Source organism: Cryptotermes secundus, unplaced genomic scaffold (assembly GCF_002891405.2).
Source record: "Cryptotermes secundus unplaced genomic scaffold, Csec_1.0 scaffold3873, whole genome shotgun sequence".
Taxonomy (NCBI): Eukaryota; Metazoa; Arthropoda; class Insecta; order Blattodea; family Kalotermitidae; genus Cryptotermes; species Cryptotermes secundus.
Window position 1 is genome coordinate 65594 of NW_019730018.1, and position 12401 is coordinate 77994.

The window sequence follows — 12401 nt, forward strand, 5'->3', positions numbered from 1 at the left end:
CCTACTCAACCACTATATATATATCTCTACACATCCCTGCCGCTAGACACACCCTCTGCAGTCTCTACATTACACCTGTCTACCTCTGCATCACTCCGTTGCATCACTCTTACGCCCTGTACACTTGTTATAACGTTCCTAACTCAAGTCCCATTGGAGGGGTTACACTTTAATAATATCACAATTATTAATCATGGCGATAAGAGTAGTTTCCACTTACTTGTTGAGTCTGCAGACGGATGGCGTTCCCTGGTGTCTAGTCGGTGCCCATTCTGACATGGCCTTCGGCCGCAATTGGCTAAAATTACTGTTAGAATAATCCACATAATAATTTGCTCTCCGGGTTATATACCTTAATTCAGGCTAACTCATTATTTTCCCGGGGAGTGCAGTTCCGCCTCCAATGACGTCTTATCCCAAGGTGGGTGATCTCGTTGGCTGGGATCCTAAGGGGACACACACCCCCTTCCACAGCTAGACCATTTGGCTAACACTTTTACCTGCAAACGTCCCCCCATCACACAAGTGTAAATTCTGTTGTTAGCAGTTCAATATACATTCAACATCATTCTGCTGACTGGACATTCCCACGTGGCAAGCCAATGTCCGTCTAAGTCCATATGCAGAAATTCCTTGAAGTTCCTTAACCCTTCCTACATCCGCTTTCGTACATCTTACAAGTATTTCAAAAAACTAATTCTATCCTAACCAATATTTTCCCCTAAAATACAAAAAGTTAACTACTCTTTTAACATTACCGGGAGTCGGCCTTCAGGCCACAACACTTTTGATTATTTATAAAAACTATTACTTACTTACTTACTTATGGAAGCGGCCTCCGTAATCTAGAGGTAACGTTCCCACCTTATGACTCGTAGTACGCGGGTTCAAATACCCGGCGGAGGTCGTCGAATTTTTAAGGGCGGAAAAATTCAGGGAACAAGCCCTCTGGGAGGGACTTTAAGCCTTACGGCACGTAAAAGAACCTCATATCTCCAAAGGAGGTCACAGCCAAATTGAGGACGTTTGCCGCCCAACAGCAGTCTCTAATACCACTGGTAGATGGGGGAAGCATTATAGATACCTCTCAGCCAGTAGAGCCGGTCTCGCTGGCTGGGCGGGACTGATGGTAAGTACCAATACCGGTAGGATATAGAGACTGGTAGAAATCATAGAGGGAAGCACAATGGACCAATACAAGTCTTAAGTGAATGGGGAAACCCACCCTCTCCAAATAACTAACTAACTACTTACTTATGGAGCCAGAAGGTTCATTACCGTGTTCACAAGAGCCCTCCACTGGCCCCTGTCCTGAGCCCAATCAATCCAGTTCATACCATCCCATCCTATCTCTCTTAAGATCCATTTTAATATTGTTCACCCATCTATGCCTTGGTCTTCCCAGTGGTCTCTTTCCTTCTGGCTTTACCACCAGTACCCTATATGCATTCCTCTTTTCACCCATTCGTGCTACATGCCCTGACCACCTCATCCTCCTTGACTTGATCATTCTAATTATACTTGGAGAAGAGTACAAGTTATGATGCTCATTATGCAGTTTTCTCCAACCTTCTGTCTCTTCATCTCTCTTCGATCCAAATATTCTCCTCAACACCCTGTTCTCAAACACCTTCAGTCTTATGTTCCTCCCTTAATGTCAGAGACCAAGTTTCACACCCATACAGAACCACATGCAAAATTGTAGTTCTCTATATTCTAATTTTTATGTTTTTGGACAGCAGACGAGAAGACGAAAGGTTCTGGACTGAATTGTAGCAAGCATTACCCGAGTTATAAAAACTATACTTTTAAATTTAGAATGTTGGCATAAAATTTGCCAACACAATTAAATGCACTAACTTTTGTAGGTGTTCTGTATCACATAAAGTTTAACTCTGATATTTATTAAGATTTGAGGTTTTCATGGTGGTGGCTATGAATAAAGTAGTCTTCTGAGATTTGGCGCCATGTAGGTATTGTGTTAACCACGTTTCAGAGGAACATATCGCGTTCATCTTCAGGGTAGAAGAAGAAAGAAGAAAATCCGCGACCAAGGAACCAGTGAAAGCAGGTGCTAACAGACTAATGTCGAGTCGAGTCAACCCAGCTGTATAAGAGCAGGAAGAGAAGGGAGAAGTGGGGCTAAATGGAAAATCAGTAGAGAGGAGAGGGGAAAGGTCTCTGGAGGTGGGCCAGCAGGTAGCAGGCCAGAGCATGTATAGAGTATTGTGTTGTAGAAGACAGAGCTGTGAAAATGTGTTGCATGTAACACACCTAGTAGTTAATACTTTACTGATGGCAGTATTTAATTCATTCACTCCTATCACTGGAGCTTCAGAGCCACCGAGAGTGATGATAATAAATTCCATGGTGTTCAGAAGCATTCAAGAAACAAAAATTGCATTAAGATGCTGGTTCAAACCAATAATTTCATTCCTAGTACTTGCTGAAAAGAGGACATATAGTGCAGACTTAAGAGGCAGTTTCTGTTGGGGGTGGGGGTTAATGATGTTTTTAGTATCGAGACTGTAGCATTGGATAATTGAATAGTTGATGACTGATATACTTGAAACGATTTGATAGGAAGCAGTCATGATCCAAATAAGGTATTATCCTGGAATTTGTATGGAATGACTGAGGAAAATCACTGAAAATCCTTTCACAGAATAGCCAGTGACCTGGTCGAGGTTTGAACTGAGCAGCTCATGAATAAAAGGCTAGATATTACCTCAACATCATCTTGTCAGTGTTCTTGTGTCACTTTGTTTAGTCCTATTTCAGAGCTAGCTGATGTAACATTAATTTTAACTTCAGGTGATTAATCTTCACAGTCATATTAAGGGAAAATGAGGAAAAATTCTTATTATATTGTAGCATCCTGTTGCACTTTTCACTTAGTATCGGTTAGTTCCACAGTTTCACATGCAGCAGTACATGTTTTGATCAGGTGTTAAAAATTATGTACGAGGAAACTGCTTTCTTCTATATCATTGCTTAGGTTGTTAATATATAGTCCCCTCAGTGCTTATACATGTTCTAGGTGATGAGTTGCCTTCCTTCCTGTTGTGTTATTTATTTATTTCGTCTCTATAGATCATTTTACATGATGTAGGACAAGTCAGTTACTGTACATTGGCTGACTACAGTAAGAGAATAAAGTTACAATACTTAAAATTGTTTACAGTAGTTAAGATTTCATATTGTGTGAGGTGGAATCCATATTAGGTCCCCTCGGTACGTCGGCATCCATATGTCCTATTGTACCTGTACTAGTGATAATGATTATGGAGAATTTAATGGGTGTCTTGTTTTCAAATGTTTGAAACCAACCAAAAACAAAATAAAATGTGATAGAAGAAGAGTGGACTGGATATTGAGACTGCTAATCAAGTTGTCCTTGTTCACTGTACTGTAAACACACATGGGGGATTGGATGTACACCTCCAAGTGTACTTAACCTCGGCATTAGGCAGAGGTGAGTAGTTATCTTCAGACTTCTGCTACTTTACTCCTGGGGAAAGGAATCCTGATATCCATTGGATAAGAGGCTGAGTGGGCCCCAGAGTTAATGTTGACACTTAAGACCACTGTCATTTAACAGTTTTTTTTCATGTTCAAGTATCGTGGATTAACTTAAATGGAAATTAATGAAGTATTTGCTTAGGAGGGAATAAAATACTCAAAATGAAGATGTTTTGTATTATTGTGTTACAGTGAATTGTGCTGCTAGAATTGAATATAATTGTTCATGAAGAAAGATTTAAATGAAAGTTGATGTTACACAGAAGAGTATGTCATATAATGGTGTTGGGGAAATGATGTCTTTCATTTGTCAATAAGACAGCATTGAGCCAAGTTTTATGTCTTCATCTGATACTGAGCAGTCATTTGAGAAATGTCCAGTGCTCCACATAAAGGATTAGTGCTTTAGTCAGAATTACAATAGGCAAGCTAACAATATGATTAGTGAATCAATTATTTCTGATCAGGCCTGCTTTTATGTGAGATATATTGTGTACAGCATAAACTTTAAAAAATTTGTGTATAAAATTATTCCCCCTGCACCAGTACATAAGAATGTATTGAATAAAACTATAAAAAATGTGAACATCATTAGCATAGTTTTGTTTGTACATGCACAGACATACAGGATGAAAGGATGAAGTCAAATTGTTTTTACAACGTCAGTCTCAAATAAAAATGGTTAGAAGTGAGATACACATACTATTTATGCACCATCTATGATGGGAGAGTTATAAAGTTTCACATAGTAACTGGCAGATGTCAGTGCATCTTAGTGTGCATGCACTGCTCAGTGTGGATCGTCTTGGTGTCACTCACCTTTATGCTGCATGGAGCAGTTGACTAAAAAGGAATTGGGTACAGAGTTCCAAAGAAATTTTATAAGAGTGTATTACAGAGTTCCACCATCAAAACCATTACTGATATATGCTTGTATGAACAGTTTGGAGAGGCATGAAATGTGCCGCACAAGAAATGTTGTCCACGTGTGTCTGGAATGAGTGCACCAAGTGACTGACTGTCCATGAAAGTTTGTGTGCTAGCTGCTTCATGTTTGTTTCATGCATGTGTTATTCTTCAATCCTGAAGGTGGTGATGTGTTCCTCTGAAATGTCATTTGAGTTTCAATGGACTTCATGGCGTTATATCTCAGGAGATAGGACTCTTTGTAATATTATTTTAATTTAGGAAGGATGCCGAAAAAAGTGGCCGTGACATATTTCTTGGTACTGTTTGGGTGTTAATCTGGCTATATTGGAATGTTCCATAAAGGAATCATAGGGTATTCTGGTCACATGCAGGATTCATCTCAGGAAAAATTATTTTTTCATGCCTTCATGCATGACTCCTTTTTTCCATTTATCACATTTATACCTTCTTCCCCTCATTTCTCCCTTATCTCTTCTATTTGTCTGTCTTGTCACCATTCATTTCCCTCACAGATGAACAACAGTGAAAGTACTATGTTATTTTGTTTTCTCTGAAGCCTGCTTCTTCTTTGAGTGCAAGCAAGCATACGCAAATGCACAGGCTTCTAGATATTATTCCTTGCTTTGTGAGTGTTCTCAGTGTCTTTTATGAGGTTTTGTATTTATGATGTGACAAATTCTTATTCCTGGTATTGTAGTGTTGGGTTTGATGACTGCACTTTGGACAGCAAGGACACCAACACCATTACTACTACTACTACCCCCACTAACACCACCACCATCACCATCCTGACATTAATTTTACCCATGTTTAAAGAAACTCTGTTAATGCTATCTAATAGGAGAGTTTAGTGATATTTGTGAGTCATTCCACACAGTAACTTAAATTTTATCATGTTTTGTTATGTTTTGGTAGCTCCAGTGATACAGCATCTACTGAGTAATAAATAATCACAGTCTTTACTTGTGTGCTTTTGTTAACCCAATTAAACCTGTATTTAATGACTTCTGAAATGTTACTTTAAGAGATTGAAGTTTTGACAGGTAAAACTATAGGGATAGTCTTTTGGACTATGACATGGTATAGTGTTATGATAAGCAATTACTAGTGTTTCGGAAGAATGAGATTTCTCTATGTTCAGAGTAGATGGAGTAACATGTGTAACTGTTTATGAAACTGAACTGTGTTATAACTCAAAAAACCACACTCCAGGCTTTACCCCCACTTTGTTTCTTATTGCTTAAATCCTGGAGGTATTTTAAAAAAGAAATTAAGCATAAAAGTAAACATGTTAGCAGGTTACTTGTGTAAAGTTCAGTGTGTATGTATTTAGTGAGAGAGTTTTGTGTTTGTGTTATTTCTCCAAAAATTGTATTTCATAAATACATCAGGTATACTTAAAGTATGTGCTAATGTAGGCAAGGGGTGATTTGGAGTCATCATTGTGCATCGGATAGTTTCAAAAGAGATACTTCCTTGAAACTCACTGATGACAATCAGTAATGGTGCATCATCAGTTCTCAAAATGGAATGGTGTGATGTAGGAGCCCTGTGTCTTAAGTAACATCTCTTATGCATACAACTACAGGGCCAGTTACTTTAAAGCCATAACAGGCACATCAATTTTTAAAAATTGTCACCGAGCAACAAATGTGCTTTATATGGATTAGCAGAATTGAAGATGGTCTTGTTATATAAAGATACCCTAAGGCTGGGGCCACACAAGCGCACAAAATGCGTCCGTTGTAGAAATAAAGACGAGAGGCAAACGCTATGCTTTCTTCTGGCTTCATTGCAGACAAAAAACTATGCACCACCTTCTGCAACTGTGTGGTGTCCTCAGCAACATCCGTCATAAAGTACGTTCATTGTAACGGACGTACTTCATATGCTTGTGTGGCCCCAGCCTAAGCTGTGTTTCCATGCAAACGTTATTTGTTAAAATTTGGGAGAAGTAACACTTCTATAACAAAATTAAGTGTGTGATATGGATCTGATAGAGGGCAAAGAAAGGGAACAAAAGATCTAGTCCTTGTTGAATTAGAAAAATTTTAGCATGTGAGGTTGGTTCAAGGTTGACCCGGGCTTCATTTTTTTTTTTTGCAGAAAGAATTTGAATACCAGAATTGCCAACCTTTTACACCTTTTCAAGAGATTCTTGTTATATGCTCTGTGTGGGGGAGCATTGTCCTGCAGTGGAAAGGTCTTTTGTCACCAACTGCCCATAAAAGATATTTATTTTTCTGGTGCCCATATCTTCAGGAGAACCTTCAACCACCCTTGTATTTTGAATTTCATTATCTAGTGCAAATTATTAATTTGAGTGGGCAACACTGAAGTGTAGTAGTTTATGTGGCGCTTTCTAGCATACAGTTATGACAGAGCAACATGAATAATAAAATGAGATTAAAGTTTAGCCATGAATTAAAGCTTATTGGTGATAAGATTAATGTGTCAGCAATGAATGTATGTAAATGGAAGAGAGGAACTGTCTTTTGACCATTGATGCTTGTGTTAAGATGTATAGTGAAGTAAAATTTAATTTAGCTCCTAGCTGATACATTTGTAGCCATTGTCTCTTCACTGGACGTGGTTTAGCAGCACCAGATCTATCAGTGGTCATGGTTAAAATTGTAGAAATTTAGGGTAATTTTACAAGTTTTAGACTTGTAATATTTATATTTAATACAAGGACGCATAATAAAATAAAAACTGAATTATCTGTTACATCTTGTTTTCTAAACCATGATTTATTTATTTATTATGGATTCTTTTTGGTAGACTTCTTTAACGAAGTCAACTGTAAATTGGAAGTCTCTGAAACAAGAATCATTCCTGGTGTTGATTAAAATGAATTGTAATGAATTCTTGTTTTATTTGTGTTGTACCATAAGCCAGACATGCCCATTATATTTAACTTTTATCATCTTTGTGACATATGACACTGTAGCAGTGCATCCATTGGTTCATGAGGCTTAGCATCCCATTATCCACCCATCAGTAATGCAATTATATTTTTTTAAAATATAAAGGACATCTAAAATATGTTTCTCACTAAAAGTGCCACTTTAATACTTTATGATGTTAAAATCATAAAATGTCATTAAGACACTAAAAGTGATCATCAAATTATTAAAATGTCTCTAATTTTACATATGTTTCTTCTCACTTTGCAACACGTTTCGGCCGCCAGGGGCCATCATCAGGCAATTTTCCTTTTGTTTTACGGGGAGACCACTACACTGTTCGCTTGTCTGTCGTCATTGTTTAGTTTTTATCTCCTGACTAGAACGCTGTCATTGTACTCTTTTGTGGCCATCATACTGCAATGCGTAATATTAGTATGATTAGTATAAATATCTTCTACTGTCCTCATATATCAGATATTACAATACTGTGTACTTACATTTTTACGTGTCATGTTTCTCCCCTATATGTATCTGTAGTGCGCTCTTCCTGTATGCTAAACATAGTGTGGTTGTTCCTGCTTATATATCTTCCTACGTAGCATATCTAGTGCTACCTATCACATAGTTTATGCACTGTTTGCAATGTTGGATTATGTGTCTTGATGTGTACCTCGTTCATATGTAAATTGTTCTTGTATACTTTATAAATATGATATATATCTCTAGTGTGTTTAAATGTCTGCTTTTCCTTCCAATCCTTATGATGTTCATAGTGTCCATTATTTTGCCACATGAGTGTCCCATATTCAATATATGGTTTGAATATCTGCATTTGCTACGATTATTTCTAATGGCTTCAGTTCCTTATATCTTAAATTAAATGTCCTTCCTGTTTGACCATTGTATTTCCAAGCATTTCATCTGATATATGCCACTATTGTTATATTTTTCGAACTCTGTATGTTGTTTCAGTATGTTGCCGATTGTGCTTTTTGTACGAAAAGCTATTCTAAGTTTTGTGATTTTGAATAACTTAGATATTTGTTTTACTTCTTTTCCGCAATATGTAAAAATGGCCCATTTTGTTTTTTTATGGTTTGGATTTTCCTGTATATTTTGTTTATGTGGTATTGGTTTCGTAATTAGATTTATGTTGTATCCATTTTTTGTAGGATTTTTTTATCAAAAAACAAATGGCCCATGTGCGGCCAAAACATGTTGTAAAGTGAGAAGAAACATGTAAAATTACAGACATTTTATGGTTTTAACAACATCGTAAAGTATTAAAGTGGCAGTTTTAGTGAGAAACATATTTTAGATTTCTTATATTAAAAAAAAACCCTTCGTTGGTGTCTCCACCTTATCGTGGTGAGGGGGTTTGAGTATGCCAAGGATCCTGAGAGCTATACCAGCGGTAGCGTAGCTACTGCCAGGGCCTTCCTTGCTGGACAGGTCAAAGGGTAGGTATCGGACGAAGAGAGACACCAAAAACCAAAAACTGATGCCGGAAGCAGCGTCATCAGCAGCGACTTGAAGCACAGAGAAAATGATGCTCGAGATGGTTCAAGTTCGTATAGCAACAGGCGTGACCAGAGTGGTTTGAACGGCTGTTGTACTGCGATGTGGAAAGCAAATGGAAAAACTACCACATTATCACTTTTCCTGGATAGTCTCCTTCCAAAAACAGAAAATCACATTAAGTGGAGGAACTGTTTTGGAAGAGACTGTGGACCTGTCGTCTGACAGATTACTGATGAATGAATGAATATTAAAAAAAAATATCGTACTCAAATAATAAGGATAATGCCTCAACGCAACGGGATGCTGAAATATAATATCAGCATCCCATTGTTTATGATATAATAATTCAATTACTACCAAGTTTGAATCTGGTTGCCAGTGCCACAGCAGTGGGCATTGTAAATCTGGATAAGTATGAAATGTTGGTTCTCTTCGATTTTAGTTCTTATCTTTTCAGTTTACACATCAAGACAGTCCGTATAATGGAACTTCAGTTATGTTGTGGTCAGATCATGTTACTTCTACTAAATTCTTTTAATGCATAACACATAAACAACGAGAGTACTATCTTCTGGCATAGAACACCATGTGGCCTGTTGCAAGTGAACCAACATTTTGGAAGAATGTGCTGCCTCCATTATCAGGGTTGAAGAATAAGCCAAGCAAGAAACCAGCATGGAATAGGTGGCAAGTTTGCCAGAGCTTATTTTTCAACCCTTAAGATGGATGCAAAATGTTCCTCCAAAGCATCAGTTTCATCATTCTTTCACGCTGGTTGCTGTCTCAACTTATTCAATCCTGAAAGTCGCAGCGTTATGTTCCTTTGAAACGTAGGTTGACTTTCAAAAGACTACATGGCGTTATATCCCAGAAGATAGTACCCTTCATAACCACAGCTGTGAGAACCTCAGCTCCTACTTTAACAATAATTACTATAGGTTGGTACCAAATTTGTGCCACTTAGCACCATCTGCATATGTGATCTACCATGCAATCTGGACTGTGGAGAGCTATTGGGCCCCTTTATAGAACAAGTTACATGCTTAATGCAGTCACTTGGTAGTTTCTTACTTCCTTACAATTTAGATAGCAATATGATGGGGTACCCAAAACAAACCGAACTAATTTTTTTGTGGGCAGAGCTTTTGTAGTACCGCATTTTGCGGCTATGAGCGCATAGAGCTAACATTCCTGAGTCGATAAGCCGACTACCATTGCTTTGGAAGGTAAGGACTAGTTTCGGCAGAGTTTATAGTGACAACTGTTTTGTGTGATCGTCGTTTTTGCAATGGCTGATTTTCGTGAACAGCGTGCGGCGGTGAAATTCTGCCTTTTGCTCATGAAAAGTGGAACAGAAACTCTTGAAATGTTAAAAGCGGCATACAAGGATGATGCTATGGGGAAAATTCAAGTGTTTGAGTGGTTTTCCCGTTTCAAAAATGGTGAAATGTCAATTGATGACAAACCTCATTCTGGTCGTCCTTCCACGGCCTGAACACATGAAAATGTTGAAAAAATCCGTGAAATCATCCAGAAAGATCGACGATGGACCATTGAAGAAATTGTGGAGCTGTCAGGAGTGACTTGGAGTTCAGTTCAGCGAATTTTGACAGAAGATTTGAGAATGAAAAGGGTGGCTGCGAAATTCGTGCCATGACTGCTGACTGCTGAACAAAAACAAGGTCGCGTGGAAACATGTTGTGCTTTGAAAGAAGAGTCCCGAAATGATCAAAATTTTTTTTGTTTCCTCGAATGAAAAGAGACATGAAAGGAAAGCGTTTTGCTGATGTTGCTGAGGTGAAGGAAAAAATGACGGACGCACTGTCAAGCATCTCAAAAGATGAATTTAGACAATGTTTTGAAAAATGGAATAAAAGACTAGACATGTGTATTAGTGTAAGTGGATAGTACTTTGAAGGGGATTGAAGGTTTGTGCTTAAAATTTGAATAAATAAGTTTAAAAAAAAAATAAGTTCGGTTTCTTTTGGGTTCCCCCTCCTACATGTTACTTCTGCAGAATAATGTGCTGGAGTGAGTTAGTTGCTGTTTGCCACGGTGACATCTTTCTGTTGAAGAGTTTTGAAGAAACTGAGTTCTTTGGACAGAGCCATATTAAGAAGCTGGGTTTGTTTGACTGTCAGTCCAGTGATTGGTAATGGACATTGGTATTTTAGGCACAAGTCAACATAAACATGGCTTTGGAGGGCACCTCATCCAACAACTCTTTCTAGCCTCTGTACCTTTCTCAAAGAGAAAAGTAGGTGTATGAGATCACAATGCCCATCCCCCATCCCCAAACACACACATAACTCATGAGCCAGGTGAGATTGTTAGAGATTTTATGCTGTTGGAGTCTGCTCTGATTGTATGAATTTTAATTTTTTGAAATGAATAATGTGGTGTAAAGCAATCTCTTAAGTTAAATGTAACACTAACATCAGTTAATATGTTCCAAAGTAATGTATAGTAATAAGTATTTGAAAATAATATGCAAATTTTATTAAGGTAAAATGTTCTATACAAGGTAAAACAATATGGCTGCTATGTAAAGAAATGTTCATTTCTTGTTTGGACACCAATAGCTAACATGGATGCTGCCAGGATTTCTTCCTGGGGGAAGCTACTAGAAAATTCGCTTACAAACTTATGCTTAAGCTGTTTAATAATGATTGTACTGATAACGCCTGAGTGTTCATGATATAAGAGTAGATAAAAGTACTTTTAATTTTCATTATTATTATTTAGTGTGTTTATGTCTGTTCTGCAATGTTTACATTTTTTCTAAAAATCCAGGGAGGAAGTGTAGATCATTTGTTTGCCCTTTGCTGCCAGAACTAATGTGCCTTTGAAACTAGGAAGATAACATTTTATATGAAGCTAGATTATAACCATTATAACTGTTCCTACAAATTGTGTTGCTGAGAATTCTTTATTAAATTAGCAGTTACAGGCATGGTGAGAGTGTGAATCATTGTGGTATGTCTGTTAAGTCATAGGTGTTACACCAAAAGACAAATACATTATGCATTCCATGGATCTGGTTGCTTAGGATGTGGGAATCACAGTAAACATGTTATAGCAGAACAAACACATGACAATTTGGATAAACAAAAAGTTCCTTGTAATCCTCCCATATTGAGCATTACAGTTCCATATATAATTATATAACAAGCTACTGTTAATTATGTTAAGGTCTACAAACTTATTAACACAACATAGGGTGCATGACAAAAGGAATTCTTCTAATGCCAATTGAAATTGTGTTATGTCTACTTTCCTGCAGTTTAATTCTTGCATAGTATGCACCTTTATGGCACTGTGTAAGATTAGCAGCTGGCATGTGGCAATCTTGTGTTTACCTAGTGTTCACCTATTGAACATGTGAATTAGGTTGAAAATTGTTGCATCTCAGCTTGCTGCCTACTTCTGCTCATCTTTCTTGGCTTAGTCTTTGACCCTGAAGATGGTGGATGACACGTCCCTTCGAAATGTCAGACTCTCTGAGCTACAACCCAGAAT